The sequence below is a fragment of the Loxodonta africana genome, chromosome 1, assembly GCF_030014295.1.
Source record: "Loxodonta africana isolate mLoxAfr1 chromosome 1, mLoxAfr1.hap2, whole genome shotgun sequence".
In the NCBI taxonomy this organism is placed as follows: domain Eukaryota; kingdom Metazoa; phylum Chordata; class Mammalia; order Proboscidea; family Elephantidae; genus Loxodonta; species Loxodonta africana.
The window spans coordinates 196,376,130-196,397,753 of record NC_087342.1 but is presented as its reverse complement, the minus strand read 5'-3'; the positions used below and the strand labels follow the sequence as shown (position 1 = coordinate 196,397,753).

Sequence of the window (21,624 nt, the reverse complement as noted above, 5' to 3'; positions counted from 1 at the left end):
GCAAATGAGATTAGTTAAACATGATTGCATGGTTTTTGGCCTAAACAATTTGTGAGGATAACATTGCCATTTATGTAACTGGGGAAGATTTCCAAAAGTGCAAGTGGTGGGGGGTGGATGGTGGGTAGACATGAGCTTAAGCAAAGTTTTGGGCATACAACTCGGAAACATATTTTTAAGAGCGGCATTTACGGAGGGACATGATTGTCTTTCTTGATGAGGTTAGCATTTTTACATGAATCACGTAGCATTAAAAAAAACTTATATACTCGCTCATTAATAGTTTTTTCCTTCCAAATTTGTGTATTTTCTGAAATTATGTACTTTTTTTTCATGAAGGGAGGAATAGTAATGATTTTTACAGCATGGCTCTGTAATATGTGAAGTAACATTTCCTTTTATTTTCCCTAACTTTGCTTTGAAGGCATGGTTCCTCATTCTAATTTTGTAGAGTTTAGTGATGACCAAATACATTTTTTATGCTGTCCATATGGGTAGTTGTTGCTAGATTAATCTAGTCCCTTGATTTCCTGATATAAATACTTTTTGTAAAACTTTTTTTTTTTTTTTTACTGTGTTGATTTTTAGAAGCCTATCTACAATTTTCTCTGGAATTGTTAAAAGATCACCCAGTATTCCACCTGGTCAGGTTCTTCATTTAGAGGTAGGGTGGGTGATATGTTCTTTTTAATTGACCTCATCTGTGAGGGTTGTGATTTTCATGGGTCTGTTTAAAGTTATCTTTGTGGAATTTATGCTAGGCTTATACCTTGCAAATAGAAGGATTTATCGACAAGAAAAAAGAGCCTCCCCGACCAAAAAAAAAAAAAAAACCACAAAAACCTGCTGAAAACTTCGTTTTCAGGGGCATACGTAACTACCTCTTTTCATAGTACTAACGTACCATGCACAGTTGTTTGTCGTTATTCCTTTTATGTGTTATGTTCTTAGTACTTACCAGACTTTAACAGCGTTGCTGCAAAATGAGCTCCCCAAAACTGACATAATCACATGATTGCTATTGGTCTGTGTGGCACTTAGGCTTAAATACCCAACACACACTGCTGTTGAGTTGGTTCCAAATCATAGCAACCCCGGAAGATTTCCAGTGCTGTAAATCTTTACATAAGCAGACTGTGACATCTTTCTCTGGAGGAGCTGCTGGTGGTTTTGAACTGCCAACCTTTTTGTTAGCAGTTGAGTGCTTTAACCACTGTACCACCAGGTATTTAATAATTGGTCCATCAAGATGAATTATCTTTTCTTACTCTTGTTTGGACTTCCCCTCTAGCTGTAAACATCAGTATCATTCACACATTAGAAGCCAATGTCACACTTGCTAGAGGTGGAAGTCCCCTGTGCTTCATGCTCATGCATCTGTGGGTCTCACTCCCTGTGGCTGCCTTCTCTCTCCTGCCTCTTCTTGACTTGTCTCTGCTCAAGAGTCCTGGAAGCCTCTCTTCTTGTCACCCTAATGGGATTACTGCGAGAGATCTCAGAACTGCAGAAACTCGAAGGTTTAGCTTGTGAGGTGGTGGTGATGGTGATGGTTAACTGCATGATCCCCACCCTTGGTTTGGGGAAGAACGTGTGTTAGACTAGGCGTGATGACAACCCTTCTCTGAACTCTCCGCCTCTAGGTGATTCCTGTCCTGAAACATACATAATGGATCCAAACCTTTCATTTTGTATAAGTACCTTGGGATGGAATGGTTTGCTGTAAAAGTCTTAGTTTTTTCTTTTGAGAAGAGGAGATAGTGAGAAGAAACATTATTTGGGAGTGGGGATGGGTAAAGGTGTTGAAGTGGAGTGGGGCAGAGGGGGCAGAAAGAATGTCTGGATAATTCTGAAGACATATTTTTTTGACTTCTCTGTTTGCTCTGAGCTGGTCAAGTTTATCCTCTTTGTAAGAGGTAAACAGAAGTCATGGTGACTGGTGCTTAGTTGGAAATCCTGGTGGCGTAGTGGTTAAGAGCTACGGCTGCTAACCAAAAGGTTGGCAGTTTGAATCCACCAGGTGTTCCTTGCAAACTCTATGGGGCAAGTTCTCCTCTCCCCTATGGGGTCGTTATGAGTTGGAATCAACTCGGTGGCAGTGGGTTTGTTTGTTTTTTTTTTTTTCGGTTCGATGCCTAGTTACTAGTTACACTGTGGATCCCATCTGGAGTCTTTTCCATAACTACGTCCACTATATATTTGAATTTCTACGTTGAAAGTGAGTGTGAAACATCATCTCCTTTTCACATCCTATTTGGGGAATTGCTTTTTGGCTGTAAAGAACACTTAAGTTTCTTTAGGGAAATGAGGCTTATGGTAGGGATCTGGGTAGACTGGAACCGAATCAGAAAGCCTTAGGGCCAGGAAGTACCTCCAGTCTTCTTCCTTCAGAGACTGTTTGCATGGTGTCACTCATGGAATGTCTGCTCTCTCTATGAGACTGTTGTATTCTTTTCTACCCATAGGCATTATTGTTTCATCATTTCAGCTTGCACATGGCTCCCAGTAGATGTCCCAGCTCTCTTGCTCTGTCATCTTGCATTTCATAGCTAACTGACCCATCCCTCTGTTTCCTAATTTCAAATTTTTCAAAGGGGATCTGGTTGGCCGAGGTAATCTGTTTGAGCAGACCATGGTAGAGCCCCAAGAAGCCTATAAATTATCTGTCTTGGGGTCTTTTTAGAGAAATAGGCTCTGTGATTAGAGCAGATTCCTGTAGAGGAGGTGTGGCATCCTTGCTAAGATGTTTAGGACATCATACCTTTATCTGTTTCCTCATCCATAAAATTGGCCTAACAGTGTCCTTCTGCTTCATAAGGTTTATTATTAAAGATCAAATGTGTAGTTTTCTAGAGTACTTAAAATATATACAGATAAGGAATGTCATTATTAAATCCTCTTCTATACAATATCTTAAAATTTCCCCAGACATTTTCCTTAAGCAGAGTTGTCATATGGATCTTTTGATTTAATTTGCATTTGATTATTTAGTACATATTAGGCTGTGAGTTCCTTGAGAGTACTGACTTTGCCTTTTTATTTTTGTCTTATTATACCTAGGCCTTAGCAAAGGGCTCGGCCCACTCTAGGCAGTTAATAAAATTTGATGAATGAATGAGTGTGAGAAGGAGTAGGGTCTTAATGCTTATGCGCTTAGATTTTGGAGCCAGGCTGCCTGAGTTAGGGTTCTAGCTCTGTTGTTCAGTAGCTGTGTGTAAACTTGGGCAAGTTACTTAACATCTCAGGACCTTAGTTTTTTCTTTTTTCTTCTGCAAAATGGGGACAACAGTACTTACCTCACAGCGCTATTATGAGCTATTAAATGAATTAATGTATGTAATGTACTAGAATTTGGTGCCAATGATTTAGTGCTCAGCTGCTGGTTGAAAAGTCGACAGTTGAAACCACCAGCTGCTCAACAGGAGAAAGACATGGCAGTCTGCTTCAGTCTGTTCCCGTAAAGATTACAGCCTGGGAAATCCCGGGGGCCAGTTCTACTCTGTCCTGTAGGGCTTTTAGGAGTTGGGATAGACTTGGCAGCGACGGGTTTGGTTCTTTGATTTTTAATATGGTTAGAAGAGTACTTCGCATGAAGAAAGGAAAATATATTTTCTATGATGATGAAAGGCAATCAAAGACTGTCACCTGTTGGTGAATTAATTCAGAAGTAGTATTAGAAAGCATTTTTGAGATTAATTTGTAAAAGAATGTTTGCTTTAGTACCTGTGTAGTATATAATTTCTTTATTAAAAACTAACATTTGGGGAAATAAGTTAAAAATACCTCAGATTATTATTTATTTTAGTAACAAAAAAAAAAATACTAAAACATAAATCTTAGAAAGGGCTGAAAGACACTGAACGCTCGTTAGACCCAGGTGACTGTTTTGAATACCTTTGGAGTTTAGTTTGGACAGATGTAAATTTGTAAATCATTTGTACTCTTAAGAAAAATCATCTGGTGTGGAGGAAGGAAAAGTAATTTGTACGTGTTCTTCAAAGAGCAAATAGACCTCCGATTACTGGAAGACTTGAGGGTGAAAATATATCATTGTGGGTCTAGTAAAGTATTTCAGAAAATAATTTTTGCCTTTTTTTCCCTCTAAAATATATTTATGTATCTTATGGACAACTATTGATCTCACAGACATGAATTTGTTTCATGAGACAGAGCTAAGCTGAAGATATGATGTCCATAGTACAGATCTGGGAGGATGTGTTCTCTCACCCAGTTCACTTTGAGCTGACTCCTTGCTTGGAGTAATTGCCCTCCGTCCCTTCCCACTTACTGTAAACTTTTTTTTGTAAACTGTTCTGTTAGTTTTTCTCTTCATCTGCATCATACAGAATACATTTACTTTAAATGCCTACTATGCGTTAGTCCCTATGCTAGGAAATGGCTGACTGGGTCCCTACTCTAGGAAATGGCTGACTGTGTCCCTACTCTATCCTCTTAAAACTTTCGCAAATCCCTCCCTGAACCTGCATTCCGCGTTTCAACAATCCCTGTCGCTGCTGCTTACAAATAGCTCACAGGAGCAGGCTGCTTTGCTTTTACCTCTAAGAGACTGGGAAACCCTGGTGGAGTAGTGGTTAAAAGCTATGGTTGCTAACCAAAAGCGCAGCAGTTCAAATCCACCAGGTGCTCCTTGGAAACTCTATGGGGCAATTCTACTCTATCCTATAGGGTCACTATGAATTGACTCGATGGCAACCGGTTTGGTTTTTCTAAGAGACTGGAGAGTTTTTGATGGAAGTGGAAGAAACTAGAGGATGAGCTGAGATGGTGAACTGGAGGATCGGGAGAGACAAGTGCCAATTAAAAATGCAGAAGTCTTTTTCCATAGGGGAAATATGGTGTAAATGTTATTGAAATACCGTAATGCTGTAAATTCTCCAATTTGGTCATATTTTGGGTTAAAAAGATTTCTTCTAACTGCCCAGAAACTTTTCACTAACCGTTTACTTGCAGCATTGTTGCTATGGGAAAGTATTGAGTTCCCAGCAACAGGTTCAGAAATAAATTTTTCAGACCCAAATAAAATCCTCAGCTAAATGGGGGATTATGGATTCATGTTTCTTCGTTGCCTGTCAGGACCATTGTTCACTGATAAATAAAAGTGCTGTGTTTTTCCAGTCTTTACTTTTATTTTGGAGTCCTTGGGTGATGCAAATTGTTAATACAACTGTGGCTGTCAACTGAAAGGTTGGTGGTTAGAGTCCACTTAGAGGCACCTCAGAAGAAATCCCTGGTGATCTACTTCCAAAAAAATCAACCATGGAAAACCATATGGAGCACAGCTCTGCTCTGACACACATGGGGCAGCCATGAGTGACCACCAAGTCTAGGGCAACCGGTGGTTGTATCTTAGTATATAGCACCGTGTCCTTCCCAAGATCCTCGGTAGCTCTGTATGCCCCAGTAACCATGTTTTTCCATGTCTTCTAAACGTGCCTGTTTTCCATTAGGAATTATGTATTTGTTTAAATTTGTCATTTATTTTGGAAGATTAGAAAGGCGGAAATTGACATATGCTCTCGTGATTACAGTTGAATCAGATTAGAGCCATGTAATTTAATTAATTTACTGTGAGAAATGCTTCAACACCACGCCGTTGTAAAACTAGAACTGTGTAGAAAAATATGGGAATTCACAAGAGCCACAATTTCAAATTTGGGGGGATTCAGCCATAGAATCCTAGTTTGCTTCTGAATGGGAGTGTTGCTGTTGTATACCATCTATATTTTGAAGAAAATAGTAAAAAATATATATTGTTGACAAACAACATAAAATTTAAATACTGCCTAGAAAGTGATTTGGGTAACTGAGAAGGGTATTCAAAACCAAAAAACAAACCCACTATTGTTGAGTCAGCTCTGACTCATGGCGACCCTGTAGGACAGACAGATCTGCCACATAACGTTGCCAAGGTTGTAAATCCTTGTGGAAGCAGACTGCCACACGTTTCTCCCATGGAGTGGCTGGTGGGCTTGAACCACTGACCTTTCGATTTACAGCCGAGTGCTTCAACTTCTGTAACACCAGGGCTACTAGAAATGTATTAAGGATGTGTAAATATGGAATAGCTTAAATTTGATTATTAAAAAATCTTAATATGTTATTTAGCTAAATAACTGTGGGGATATGGTGGTCCTTACTGGGTATAAATAAGACTAGAATAAAAATAAATGTTTCTGCTCTGAACGAGCTTGCCATGTAATTCAAATGGACTCTAAAGTAACTTTTTCGATATTACATTTAGAAAGCCTTGGTTGGCATAGATCTCTCTTTTGCTGTATAAAACATCAAAATAATTTGTTGCTGAGTAATTGAGATTTGGTTTGAGTAATAAAAAGTAAGTTGGCTACTGAATGTTGGAAGGAACTTGGGCTATTTATAGGTGGTCTAGAAACATGTAACTTGATCAACTTATTCTATAATTAATGTTTTTACTAGAGTTACTAAGTATGTGCCTGTTCATTTATCTCTGGCCCAAATAACGTGGTCAATTTCTGAACGCTAAGGTCCCTCATTGGTAGAAGAGGTTATCTGGGTAAGACTAGAAGTAAAATTACGATTGTAAGGATGGCTCAGGACCGGGCAGTGTTTCGTTCTGTTGTGCGTAGGGTCGATATGAATCGGAACCGACTCGACGGCACCTAACAAGAAGAAGAAGAAGAAGTAAATTTGTGTAGTGCCTCTTTTTCAATCATTGATTTTTTAAAATTATGATATATATTAGTATATCCAGAGTAAAATTCTTTTGAATTATAGCATCTTTGAAGCATGCTATATTATAGTGTAGATCATCACACTGGATATATTTAGGTAATTATATCCCTTTGTTCTTCATTTCTTAGAGCAAGTTTTATATATTGAAAAATCAATAGAGTCCTGGCAGGCAATATGATAAATGAGTAAAGTGGATGACTGGAAAGTGCAGGCTTCAGAAAAGTTTTGGTTGAAAATGTTAGCTAAAATTTTTAAAACATACTGAGTAAGCCAAACAGACAATGAGCCCTGGTGGCACAAATGATTAAGTTCCTGGCTGCTAACTGAACGGTTGGTAGTTCGAACCCATCCTGCTGCACTCTGGGAGAAGGACCTGGCAATCTACTTTTGTAAAGATTACAGCCAAGAAAACCTGATGGGACAATTCTGCCCTGTCACATGGGGTCCCTTTGAGTTGAAATTGACTCGACAGCACCTAACAACAATGGCAAGCCAAACAAAACCTGCGTGTAGGTTGGACCTGGCCCAGGCACCGCCATTTTGTGACCCCTAGCATGAAGTACAAAGTTGTTGTTTCAGTTCATCTATTGCCATGTAATATACCATCCCAAAACTGAGTGGCTTAAATAATTTTCTCTCATGAATTTGAGGAATCATGATCAAGTTCTTCCTTAGGGTTCTTCAAGCTAGATGGGCTGAGCCTGGTCAGTTGTCTTTTTTGCCTCAGCCACTCCATGTGGCTAGCTGAGGCTTCCTCATATCATGGCAGTGTCAGAGGAGTCAGAGTTCTTGTGTGGCTGGCTTACCCCAGAGTGAGCATTCCAAGAGGTCTAGGTAGAAGCTGCAAGGCTTCTTTCTTATGTATGGCCTAGCGTCAGAAGTTACTCAGCATCACTTCGGATGTTCTATTGGCCATTCAATCATAGGTCATCTCATATTCAAGAGGTGGCCAGCTTGGAAGGTGTTGATAGTGGCCATCTTTGGCAACATGCTGCCGAAGTTATAACCATCTCTCTGTACCTGGCCCTACCTGGCTTTCTTTGTCTTTTTGCCTACTGCTTTTATATAGACTCCTCTGTTCCTTGGTGCTTGACTTTACAATTCTGGATCAGTGTACACGTATCCTGCGTGCATTAATCCTGCAGCCTTGTTTTGGAAGGTCAGCCTATATTGAGAAAGTTTTTCTACCCCTCAAGAATATAAATGCCTCAAGCAGAGGCCTAGTGTTAATTTTTTATTTATCCTAAGTGCTAAGATGGATTCAGAGGCCTAGTGTTAATTTTTTATTTATCCTAAGTGCTAAGATGGATTCAAGTGCTTCACACATAGTCAGAGCACAATTGTGTTTGTTGATGATTGATATGTGATATTTTAGAAGGGTTGGGTTTTGATCATTTGCAGGACAGTATGTGGTAGAGGCTTTATTCTTCTAGTCAAAAAATTATGCTTAACTCTGACAAAACATCTTCAAAAAGGGGTCTAAAATTGCTTGTAGGCATAAATGTCAGTTTGAAGTTGGGAAGAATAGAGTACTGAAAAATGAGTTACTCCTTGTAAAGAACGTGGCAGGGTCTAGCAATCGCTGATTTTTCAGAAGTAGATTGTCAGACTTTTCATCTAAGGGACCTCTTGGTTCCTATGAAATGTCAGGTAGCTAGCTATTTTGTGTGATATAATAAATTAAGCAATTCCCTCTATTTGATGGCAGCAGTGTTGTTAAAGGCTGTTTGTTTATATCCAGTAATACTTATTCTAAGGGACCATTGGACACCGATGTAGTATTTTAGAATACATAATATTTTGAGACCACATATTATACATGGAAAAGATCCCAGAGGGTATATAAAAATTAATAGTCAGTATTTTTTTTTTATTTGAGTTACTTGGCTTTGCTACTCCCAGTACAATAGTTAGATTCAGCAATCATCCAGTAATTGTTGTCATTGAGCCTTAACAGACCCAAATAGCCTCACTGTAGGATTTTCTTTCTTTCTCATGTAGAAATGTTTGCTTTACAGTACCTATTACTAAACTGTATTTGCTTCTTGCTACACTTACCTCAAAGAAAGGAGGAAGAAGAAAAGTAACTAGAAATTCTCTGAACTCTGGGGGGAAAGTGATTTGCCTTTAAATAGCTAAGGGAAATTATTTTTTTAAATAGTACTCTAAGATAAAACTGGAGAATTATATGTTTACACTTCTTTAAAAATACTTTGTATCTGCAGTTTATGACAGCCAGTATTTTTGTGGGAACCTAATGCATAAATTTAAATGATTTGTCTCTAAAAATGCTCATAACGATTTATTTTGTCAGATTACTTAATTCCTAAGAATTTGATGTAATCTAGAGAAATAAATTTTCTCATCCCATATGCTATAGATCAGAAATTGTGTCGTCTCCATTTTTCAGGCAAAGGAGAGGGACTAACCTCTTTTGAGTTGAGTTTGAAGCCTCAAGCTTGAAGGTAAAGTCTAAGTTAGGGACCCTTACAATGAAAGACCATTCTAATAACTGCTTTTACACGTCTCAGGAGAGATTCATACTTTGTTAATCTTCTTAAAGCAAAATTTCTTCAGTAAGTAATCCTAAGAGTTAGATTCCTGTTTCCCAAATTACCTGTGGAACACTGTTTATAGTTGTTCATAAAAAGTGTTCTGTGGTCCAACATTTTGGTGTAAACAAAGTTTACTTCTAGCATATAGTGTCCTAGTGTGTATTATGAATCCCTAAAAGACAGATTAGGAGATTTTTTTAGTAAGTAGCAGATGCCAAATTTAGCTGGCCTTGGAGTTCTCATCTTTTGCAGAATAATTATTAACTGATGTCCCAGAAAACACAATTTGTGAAATCCCAAGATACTGCTGCTTCTTTATACATGGAAAAATGTTAAAAATTACATGCTTTTGAACCAGTCAGACCTTTTGGGCTCTTTTTAATAGCAGTAGAGTAATACTACTACTAGTATTGTTACTACTATAAGTAGTATTAACAATAGTTGCTGTTTATTTTAAAATGCCCTTCTTTCTTCCTGTATGCCAGCCACTATTCTAAGCATCTTACATATACAGGCATTCCCTGCCGAATCTTTCCTTGGTGGATGTGTTTCCAGTAAGAATGCCTCCGGATTTTTAATACCCAAGGTTCATAAAACACAAGAGTCTCAGTACAACAGTTTTTGGGTTATGCTTTTACAGAGAAAGTTTATATTTATGCCCCCCAACAGCCTGGGTGTGCCATGACTGTGTTGCGGGCTGCAGTAACATATGGGAGAAATAATGGTCTGTAGATAGAGCAGAGGAGAAAGCCTCAGACTGGGACCTCTCTCCTTTTTTTATCAGTAAGCCCTTATAAACTGGAAACTCTTTAAATGCACTGAAAATCTCCTGGAATCAGCATGACACAGCCACAAAATATGCCTTTAAAACACTACCACCATCACCATCCTTGCTGACACTGTTGTGTTGGCTGCTATCAGTTGGGCCCTGACTCAAGGCAAGTCCATACACAATGAGATTGGACTGCTGTGGTCCATAGGGTCTTTGTTTGCTGGTTTTTGGGAGTAGATCTCCGGGCCTTTCTTCCTAGTCTGTCTTAGTCTGGAGATTCTACTGAAACCTGTTCATCATCATAGCAACATGCAGCCCTCCACTGACAGATGGGTAGTGGCTGTACTGAAGTACATTGGCTGGAAATTGAACCCCAGTTTCCCACATGGAGGGTAAGAATTCCAGCGCAGAACCACCGCTGCCTTCTTTCACTGACAATAAATGGTTGTATTTTTCTAAAAAGCCTGACTAATCAGATTTTCCTTAATCTAAAAAATAGGACAATAAAAAGACTACGAGTCTCCATTGTTTGCAGGGCTTCCCCAACAATCTAGATTGTTTCAGTGCCCTTTCTGTACGACGATAACTTTCCACTGAAATCCAGATGAGCAATTCTTTTTGGCTGTGAAACACTGAAGAATTCTCACCATTACTAATGAGTAGCTACTTTTCACTCAGTAAAGTCATCCAAACACTTTAGGGGCCCACAAGGACATTAGAGCCTTGGCGTACCACAGACCCAAAGGTCTCAAAATAAAATGACATATTGGCTGTTTCAAAGCGCTTTTGATTAAATTTTGAAAATATTTAAAAAGGTGGTGAGTGAGGGCTGGCTGGCTGGCTGGCGAGCATATATTTGTAACTATTTCTTAGCCATGGATATTTTTCAGACCATTTTAATTTTCTTAGTTTATAAGTATTAACCAAGTGATCAACTTACTGCAGCTCTTTCGGGGGCTTCCTCATTTCTAGGCAAAAAAATTTGAAACTTGTCAGAGAGTCAAAAGTATGGAGATTGCCTTATTCTTGGTCCTAAATGTAAGCCTGTTTTATAAATAGTTGATTTCCAGGCCAAGGTGTCCCTGCATGACATGTTCCCATAAATGTCTTGCTGCCACAAATTGCCAATCTTAGCAAAAATAGAATTTGGTGGCCGTTTAAATCGTTCCTGCTTTCCTAGGATGCCACCCCTGGGCTGCCTTTACCCAGGAGAGTTCTTTGGGTGATGTCTGCATGCTTTTGTATTTATTCTCCAAATTCTGTGCCTTTTTAGGCTCCTTCACAGTATAGCCTTATTCTTTACCCGGCAAACGGTTGGCATGGAGGGCTTACCTGAGGCTGTCAAGTCTGTAGAACCAGTGCATAGAGGTCGGGGAGGATGAAGGAAAATATGCCCTCGAGTTGCCAGGGAACAGGGCCTGATAGAATTGTCTTGAGAAAGGGGCCTGGTCGAGGTAAGGGGACAACCTGTGTGTCTTTGGAGAGAAGGAAGGAAGCATGCATTTTGTAAAGAGTAAAACATTTCACAATGGAAAAGTGAAATAGAAAAAAAAAGTCCAGGCCGTGCAGTCCTCGTCTTGGGTCAGTGGGCACAGAAGTCTCAGTCTAGGGAAAAGAAGGACCCCTAGGCTTTGAGGTGAAGGACGGTAATAACGGGCAGAGGCCTAGAAGAGAGGGACATTAGGGAAGGAAAGGACCGTTACTCCTGTTGCTTTACAGAGGTGCTTGTTGGCAGGGTCAGCACTGAGGCAGCCTGTGGAAGGAAGGCCCACATGGCCATGGGGGAAGGCTGCCGCCGAGGCACCCGTGGCAATGGAGGTGGCCTGCAGAACCAGCCAAGGACTGGAGAAGGTCACTGCAGGCTGATCAGGAGTGAGGATATGAGGCATGCGGCCAGAGCAGTTACTAGAGTTAACGGCTACAGTGGGGAGCGGATGTAACCCCTTGGCAGCCTTTTGGGGTCCTGAACACAAGACTGGGTAGGAAAACATTCCCACATTAAGTGGCTGGGGTCTCAGCCAGAGACTATTTGTTGTCATCGTGGGGTGGGTAGCCAGGGGAGTACCCCTTATAGGTGTAACTTGTTATATTTTTTTAATTGAAAGTACTGAAAGAAAAAAAAAAGTCTCATAAAATTTTGTTTTGTGGAGCCTTGGCCTGTGAGTCTTAATGTATGGAGAGGGCACTCTTCAGATTTTCATCCAAATTCCTAATTACCCAAGCATCTTGAAGAAATGATTGAAACAATAAATTTTTATCACGAAAAACTAGCTTATTATTGTTCTGTATAAAAATTGCTAGTGAATTGTGCAAAACGGTAAAGTGTACAAAATTCATTTTAGGCTGAGCTGGATCTTTCCATAGAGCTGGCTAAAGCAAAAGATCTGCCTGATTCAATGTCTCCCCACCCCCAATCCCTATCTCACTGCTGTTTAAGTGGAGTTTCCCCAGGCTCTAAGGGCCCAGGCTGATTAGAGGCTAGGCCAAAGTCTCTGTATCCTTTATCAAGGATTGGGGTTAGGGAAAGTTTTAGTGTCCTTGTGTTGAAGGTGACTGTTTCTGGGTCATTTCACTCCTTTGCCTCCCCTTTGATCATACTCACTGCCTTTTCCCCCCATCTCATTTTTATTAGTGGATTAAATTAATTGTGGAATAATCTGTTAAATTGCAAGGATTTTGTGTAATAATATGACATGCCTTATGTTACTCATCAAAGGAACATTTTAAACTAAGCCCAATATGCAGAGACCAAGGTTTATAGCAGCTGTTGCACTGTGTTTTTGTATACTACCAGCATCTTTTTAAAATAACTCAAAAGTAGTTTGTATTGAATAAATGATGATACCATTGCAGGGAATTTTCAGTTCTAGAGATTTTAAGAAAACTTTCTAATATTGTAAAAGCTTATGAAATTTATTTGATCCCTCATGAATCTTCTAGGTTTTGACATATGTTGTTCAGGCTGTAAAATCATAGTATGAAATATTTTTCTTTTTTGAGAGGAATATTAAATGCTACAAATGTATCTAATCTGTATTATTGATACATAGCCTCTTCTCTATTTTATGCATAAATATTTTCAAAGTGAATATTTATATCATTTAAATATTTTATTTGCATTACATGTTTGATAAAAAGTAAATAAGAAAAATATTAATTGTTTGAAAATGAACCTTATTTAGAGATTCTAAAGTTGTACTTGTGAGTAATGTGAACAATCAACTGTTTTTTTTTTTTGCTGTCTGAATTGTCACATTTTATTGTATTTGAAACATGAATCATTTTGCATTTTGAAAAATTTGTACATAATGATAAATGACATGAAATTAGAGTAAAAGCCTACCACTTTTGCTTAAATTATAGCAATACTGTACGGTCACTATGAATCAGAATTGACTTGATAGCAACGGGTTTGGCTTTTTTTGCTGTAGCAGATATTTAATGTTTCCCGTTTTAAGTGGGGGTATATCTGATGGGCCTATGTATGTAGTTCAGCAGTGGTTTTATTCATTTTCATGGCATGTGTCATTTGAGGTAGTGCACATGTGTGAAGATAATGTTGGTATTTTATCAAACAATTTGGTGCATTTTTACTTATAATATCCATTAAAATCATTTCACACAGACATACACACACGCACACATGGTTTACATGGACAGGGAGTTTATATTGATTTTGTAATGAATGAAGTGTTAAAAATGGACTGTTTAGCCAAAGTACTTGTAAATCTTCCATTAACACTAGGCTGGTGATTTAAATTTACATAACTATTATAAAACGGAAATTGATTGGCCTCCTTTTGAAATTAAATGACAAGTTGGCTTAGGTAGTCAAACCTCTATGTAGTTTTAGAATTAAGAATGGGCATTTGAAGGCCACGATGCCAGGACTGGTGGGTAGAGATAGAATTGTTTCCCTGGGATGTTTTTTCTACAGTCCCCATGAAACGCAAATGTAAAAGTGTATCATTTTTCCAGGTGATAAAATAGAGGGAAGGTGACATATCAGAAGGGTGTCCTTGTGTATGCATTCTGCATTCATAATTTCGGTGATATGTGAAACTATGCAAAAAGGATATCAGTGCAAAACTGTAATATGTTAGTTGATAATTATGTCTGTATCCTTGAATGAGGAAACTCTGGTGGCGTAGTAGGTAAGCGTTTGGCTGCAAACCCAGAGGTTGGCAGTTCGAATCTACCAGGCAGTCCTTGGAAACCCTGTGGGGCAGTTCTACTCTGTCCTACAGGGTCGCTATGAGTCGGAATCGACTTGACGGCAATGGGTTTTTTTTTATTTTTTATTTTTTGTTTTATCCTTGAATGAAGTACTTCGGTGAAGTTCTCCAATGCAAAAAAAAAAAAAAGTGCACATTTCTTTTTCATAGGGGAAGCACCCATCTTTATCTAAGAGGGAAATTGCTGCCTCTTAGCTTTTAGATTTCTCCTTGTCTTTCATGATCAGAGACTGATGAATTTGTTTCCAAGCTTCTGCTGAGGTCTCAGAGGCCTGGCTGGGGAATAACCACTAGTGGTAAAAAAAAAAAAAAAGTGTGGTAGCGCCCATATATTCCTCCAGACATTTCAGAGTAGAGCCCTTTGTTCTGTTTGTTCAATAAATAGCAGAAAAAGAGGAGTGACTGTACATACATTTTTGAATCTTAAAGAAGCTCTTAGCTTGGTGATATCGAGATCCTCAAAGGAACAGAAATAAAATAAAATAAACCAAAAAATCAAACCCATTGCTGCTCTATCAATTCTGACTCAGCAGCTCCGTAGGAGAGAGTAGAAGTGCCCCATAGGGTTTCCCAGGTTGAAATCTTCACAGAAACAGGCTGCTACATCTTTCTCCTGTGGAGCAGCTGGTAGATTAGAAAGAAAATACAGATTTTATATTAGACAATAGTTTAGATGCAGTGCACTTAGAATTAGTCTGCTGAATCTCTTAAAAAAAAATAGTTATCGTCACAGGCAGCAACCTTATTTGGTTTTCATTACCTAGTGTAGAAGCTGTCAATGATAAGGAATCTTTTTACAAAAGCTGTGATGTGGTAACCCCTGGGACTTCATTGAGCAAGGTACTTTGTGTACTATCCTGTCCTAGATTCCCTGTACTCTATAGAGATAAGCTCTTTGAAGGAGATTTCAGATTTCTGTAAAGGATAGTGAGCTGTGTCACATATCCATAATATAGGACTGGAAATTATAGTCGACATTATAGAGTTAAACAAATAAAAAAAACTGCTGTGAGTGTTTACAGAGGAAGGCCATCTTACATCAAATGAGAGGATCAGAGAAAGTTTCAATTTCATCGTGTTGGTGTAGTTGGGAAGGATTTGACTTTGGAGGAAGAAATCTTTCTGAAGAGAGGGAGGTTTGGCTGGGGATTAACATATTATGAAGATTGAAATTGGCTAGATAAGACACTCAAGGGAGGAGGAAGAAGAGGCCGGAAGGGGAGATTGAAGTCAATTTTAAATGAAGAATTGGGATTTTTTTTTTCCCATCAGGGTCTGGTTGTGATTTCCCCAGTTTTCATAATACCCAACTACTCCATTGTGGACCCTTGTATCTATCTGTGGTGAGTACAGAAAGCCCTAGATTGTGTGGCTTCATATCTTGGATCTGAAATTTACTAGTTATGTGACTTTAGACAAGTCATTAAACCCCTCTGTGCCTCAGTGGTGTTGTGAGGATTAAAAGAGTCGTGAGGATTCAGTGTAAAATACATAGGCACGTTGTAAATCACTAAAAAAAGCTTGGTCCCTATGAACTTATTATACCACCTGAGATAGTCTCCTCCCCCTGTGTCCTGTCATGAGCGTGGAATACGATAAGTCTGTGGGTGAATCTAGACTAGATAGACAAAGTGTAATGAAGAGATAGAGAGATGGTCAACACAGGTAAAGGTGCAGGTTAGAAGAAGAGATGGCTCTTTGTATAGCTGTTGTTTCCTGTAATGAAGCATGCCTTCCTAGAGCAAAGATTCTTGTCTACTTCCTTCCTATGCTCAGAGAAGAGAATTAGAGAGCCCTCAGGTCAAGCCTTCTCTGGTGTGCCTTGAGTATGAGCTATGGGTGTTTTGGCAAGTACTATAAGATATCTCAGGAGAAGAAAGGGGTTTACGGCTTGAAAACACAGGAAACACTTTCTTAACTCTGGGGTGAAATTTCAGTTACATGGTTTGTCAGTAGACCCTTAGACTCTTGGCATTTCCAGAATTAACATTTGCAGTTTCTACTATTTGTAGTCCACTGCTTGTCTGTCAGTTTGTTGTACTATGGGGGCTTATGTGTCACTGGGATGCTGGAAGCTATGTCACTGGTATTCCAAATACCAGCAGAGTCACCCATGGGGGACAGATTTCAGTTGAGCTTCCAGACTAAGACAGACTAGGAAGAAGGGTCTAGTGGTCTACTTCTGAAAAAATTGACCATGAAAACCTTGTGAATAGCAGTGAAACATTGTCTGATATAGTGCCAGAAGATGAGCTTCTCAAGTTGGAAGGCACTTAAAAGACAACTGGGGAAGAGCTGCCTCCTCAAAGTAGAGTTGGCCTTAATGACATGGATAGAGTCAAACTTTTGGGACCTTCATCTGCTGATGTGGCATGACTCAAAATGAGAAGAAACAGCTGTAAATATCCATTAATAATTGAATATAAAATGTAGGAAGTATGAATCTAGGAAATTGGAAGTTGGCAAAAATGAAATAGACCACATAAAGATCGATATCCTAGGCATTGGTGAGCTGAAATGAACTGGTACTGGCCATTTTAAACTGGAAATAATATGGTCTACTATGCCGGGAATGATAACTTGAAGAAATGGTGTTGCATTCATTGTCAAAAAGAACATTTCAAGATCTTCCCTGAAGTACAACGCTATCAGTGATAGGATAATATCCATACGCCTACAAGAGAGACCAGTTAATACGACTATTATTCAAATTTATGTACCAACCATTAACGCCAAAGGTGAGGAAACTGAAGATTTTTTTTTTTTTATAACTTTTATTAAGCTTCAAGTGAACGTTTACAAATCCAATCAGTCTGTCACATATAAGTTTACATACATCTCACTCCCTACTCCCACTTGCTCTCCCCCTCTTGAGTCAGCCCTTTCAGTCTCTCCTTTCTTGACAATTTTGCCGGCTTCCCTCTCTCTCTATCCTCCCATCCCCCCTCCAGACAAGAGTTGCCAACACAATCTCAAGTGTCCACCTGATATAATTAGCTCACTCTTCATCAGCATCTCTCTCCCACCCGCTGACCAGTCCCTTTCATGTCTGATGAGTTGTCTTCGGGGATGGTTCCTGTCCTGTGCCAACAGAAGGTCTGGGGAGCATGGCCGCCGGGATTCCTCTAGTCTCAGTCAGACCATTAAGTTTGGTCTTTTTATGAGAATTTGGGGTCTGCATCCCACTGATCTCCTGCTCCCTCAGGGGTCCTCTGCTGTGCTCCCTGTCAGGGCAGTCATCGATTGTGGCCGGGCACCAACTAGTTCTTCTGGTCTCAGGATGATGTAGGTCTCTGGTTCATGTGGCCGTTTCTGTCTCTTGGGCTCTTAGTTGTCGTGTGGCCTTGGTGTTCTTCATTTTCCTTTGCTCCAGGTGGGTTGAGACCAATTGATGCATCTTAGATGGCCTCTTGTTAGCATTTAAGACCCCAGACGCCACATTTCAAAGTGGGATGCAGAATAATTTCATAATAGAATTATTTTGCCAATTGACTTAGAAGTCCCCGCAAACCATGTTCCCCAGACCCCCGCGCTTGCTCCACTGACCTTTGAAGCATTCATTTTATCCCGGAAACTTCTTTGCTTTTGGTCCAGTCCAATTGAGCTGACCTTCCATGTATTTAGTGTTGTCTTTCCCTTCACCTAAAGCAGTTCTTATCTACTGATTAATCAATAAAAAACCCTCTCCCACCCTCCCTCCCTCCCCCCCTTGTAACCACAAAAGTATGTGTTCTTCTCAGGTTTACTATTTCTCAAGATTTTATAATAGTGGTCTTATACAATATTTGTCCTTTTGCCTCTGACTAATTTCGCTCAGCATAATGCCTTCCAGGTTCCTCCATGTTATGAAATGTTTCAGAGATTCGTCATTGTTCTTTATCGATGCATAGTATTCCATTGTGTGAATATACCACAATTTATTTACCCATTCATCCGTGGTTGGACACCTTGGTTGCTTCCAACTTTTTGCTATTGTAAACAGAGCTGCAATAAACATGGGTGTGCATATATCTGTTTGTATGAAGGCTCTTGTATCTCTAGGGTATATTCCCAGGAGTGGGATTTCTGGGTTGTATGGTAGTTCTATTTCTAACTGTTTAAGATAACGCCAGATAGATTTCCAAAGTGGTTGTACCATTTTACATTCCCACCAGCAGTGTATGAGAGTTCCAATCTCTCCGCAGCCTCTCCAACATTTATTATTTTGTGTTTTTTGGATTAATGCCAGCCTTGCTGGTGTGAGATGAAATCTCATCGTAGTTTTAATTTGCATTTCTCTAATGGCTAATGATCGAGAGCATTTTCTCATGTATCTGTTGGCTGCCTGAATATCTTCTTTAGTGAAATGTGTGTTCATATCCTTTGCCCACTTCTTGACTGGGTTGTTTGTCTTTTTGTGGTTGAGTTTTAACAGAATCATGTAGATTTTAGAGATCAGGCGCTGGTCGGAGATGTCATAGCTGAAAATTCTTTCCCAATCTGTAGGTGGTCTTTTTACTCTTTTGGTGAAGTCTTTAGATGAGCATAGGTGTTTGATTTTTAGGAGCTCCCAGTTATCGGGTTTCTCTTCATCATTTTTGGTAATGTTTTGTATTCTGTTTATACCTTGTATTAGGGCTCCTAGGGTTGTCCCAATTTTTTCTTCCATGATCTTTATCGTTTTAGTCTTTATGTTTAGGTGTTTGATCCACTTGGAGTTAGTTTTTGTGCATGGTGTGAGGTATGGGTCCTGTTTCATTTTTTTGCAAATGGATATCCAGTTATGCCAGCACCATTTGTTAAAAAGGCTATCTTTTCCCCAGTTAATTGACACTGGTCCTTGTCAAATATCAGCTGCTCATACGTGGATGGATCTATGTCTGGGTTCTCAATTCTGTTCCATTGGTCTATGTGTCTGTTGTTGTACCAATACCAGGCTGTTTTGACTACTGTGGCTGTATAATAGGTTCTGAAGTCAGGTAAGGTGAGGCCTCCCACTTTCTTCTTCTTTTTCAGTAGTGCTTTGCTTATCCGGGGCTTCTTTCCCTTCCATAATGAAATTGGTGATTTGTTTCTCTATCCCCTTAAAATATGACATTGGAATTTGGATCGGAAGTGCGTTAAATGTATAGATGGCTTTTGGTAGAATAGACATTTTTACTATGTTAAGTCTTCCTATCCATGAGCAGGGTATGTTTTTCCACTTAAGTATGTCCTTTTGAATTTCTTGTAGTAGAGCTTTGTAGTTTTCTTTGTATAGGTCTTTTACATCCTTGGTAAGATTTATTCCTAAGTATCTTATCTTCTTGGGGGCTACTGTGAATGGTATTGATTTGGTGATTTCCTCTTCGGTGTTCTTTTTGTTGATGTAGAGGAATCCAAGTGATTTTTATATGTTTATTTTATAACCTGAGACTCTGCCAAACTCTTCTATTAGTTTCAGTAGTTTTCTGGAGGATTCCTTAGGGTTTTCTGTGTATATAATCATGTCATCTGCAAATAGTGATAACTTTACTTCTTCCTTGCCAATCCGGATACCTTTTATTTCTTTGTCTAGCCTAATTGCCCTGGCTAGGACTTCCAGCACGATGTTGAATAAGAGCGGTGATAAAGGGCATCCTTGTCTGGTTCCCGTTCTCAAGGGAAATGCTTGAAACTGAAGATTTTTACCAACTTCTGCAGTCTGAAATTGATCAAACACGCAATCAAGCTATGTTGATAATTAATGGTAACTGGAATGTAAAAGTTGGAAACAAAGAAGAATCAGTAGTTGGAAAATATGGCCTTGGTGATAAAAACAGCGCCATACTTGATGACGTAGAGGATCAGTGAAAAAGAGGAAAATCCTCAACAAGATGGATTGACGTGGTGGCTGCAACAGTGGGCTCAAAAATAGTAATGATTGTGAGGATGACACAGGATTGGGCAGTGTTTCATTCTGTTGTATATAGGGTAGAGACCTACCCTCGATGGCACCTCACAACAACACTATTTGCAGTAATTGGGAAAGTCCAGACCTGTGGTATTTTATGATTTCTCTGAGGCCCATGTAATAGAACGCAAATCCTGAGTATGTGGTGTATAGAATCTCGTCCCTAGCAAATAAGCTGAGTACCTGCTCACCACCTCCATCTGGTTGTCTTCTTAAAGTGATAAAACTGGGTGCTTATAAAGAATGAATTTTTATGGGAGAGAATGCAGTGAAAGTTTACAAGGTGACTTTCCTGACTCCTAAAAGAAATGTGAATCTGGAAAAAGCCAGAAGCCTGTATAAGCACTTTTATAGTTACAAGTATGAGGGCTCTGGAAGCCCTCTGCCCATATTTCTTCAGAGTAACCAGGTATATATTCTCTACAGTCTAGAGAAAAGCCTGAGCTTTGAAAAAGTTAGTTCCCTCTGAATGGACTTCTGGGTAAGCCTTTGGCATTTATCAGCTTATCTAACAGAACTATTGATGGAGCACTAGGCTAGAAGCTACTCTCATTGGTTAGATTAGGGTTTGGGTAGCCTTTCTTGGACTGCCTAATAATTATGTCTAGAATACTCAGAGTGCCTCATCTTGGACGGCTGGGAAAAGACAAGCTCGCTATGAAGTGAGCAATCCAAACTGCCGTGAAATTGAGAGCGTTCAGGAGGAGGCTAGTGAGTAGACCACCGTGGAGAGGTTTGGCACCAGTGGAAATTAGTGTTTCAGGCTGTGCTGGCTCTTATCACACAAATGCACAACTCTGCTGAGAAGAGGTTCTTTATCCAGAGAGGTGATTAAGAAATACTCGTAGTTGGGTTCTGAGAGACTGTGTTGTAGTATGGGATATCTAGTTATCATAATTGGCCTTTTGTAAAATACCTATATATTTATTTAATTGTCCTGTAGTATAAGCCTTTTCTTTTACAGTGGGGTCCACTTGTTTTTATTTATGAAAGTTGTTGCGAGCCTAAGGGCTTGTTTTCCTGGTTTTTTAGGGGAGAGTTTGTGAAGGAAAGAATGTGATACGGTGGAAGAAATATCTAGGCATCTCATTCTTGGGATGCTGTTATTTTTGAGGAACTCTAATATCAGCTATGTTACTCTTTGTATATAAGTCAGAGGGAAAAATAACAGGAAGTAGAAGAGAGAAAAAGCACCCTTGTATCTTTGAATATGGAAAGGCTGTATCAAGTGATTACCAAGTGATCAGCAGAGTTTATGGTATTAATATATTTTTTTGAGAAGTCTGGGTGTCTTAGGTGGGGTTCTCTAGAGAAGTAAAACCTGTGAATTATATATATTTTTTATCTGTGTATATCTACACACATGTACATAAAGAGAGAGAGTTGGAACTGACTCGATGGCACCTAACAATGTATATATAT

The 21,624-nt window shown here is 39.3% G+C and overlaps 1 protein-coding gene across 3 annotated transcripts in view; it reads left to right on the top strand.

Annotated features, from left to right (window-relative positions):
- The window catches only part of ARHGAP18 (Rho GTPase activating protein 18), a 155,253-nt gene that overhangs the window by 5,532 nt on the left and 128,097 nt on the right, over positions 1-21,624 (top strand). Inside the window, exon 2 of one of the 3 annotated variants that reach the window (XM_023558010.2) lies at positions 15,564-15,634. The exons of the other annotated variants lie outside the window; for them this stretch is intronic. The gene's annotated coding sequence lies outside the window, so the exon portion shown is untranslated. The remainder of the gene's footprint in view (positions 1-15,563; positions 15,635-21,624) is intronic. 3 annotated transcript variants of the gene reach the window in all.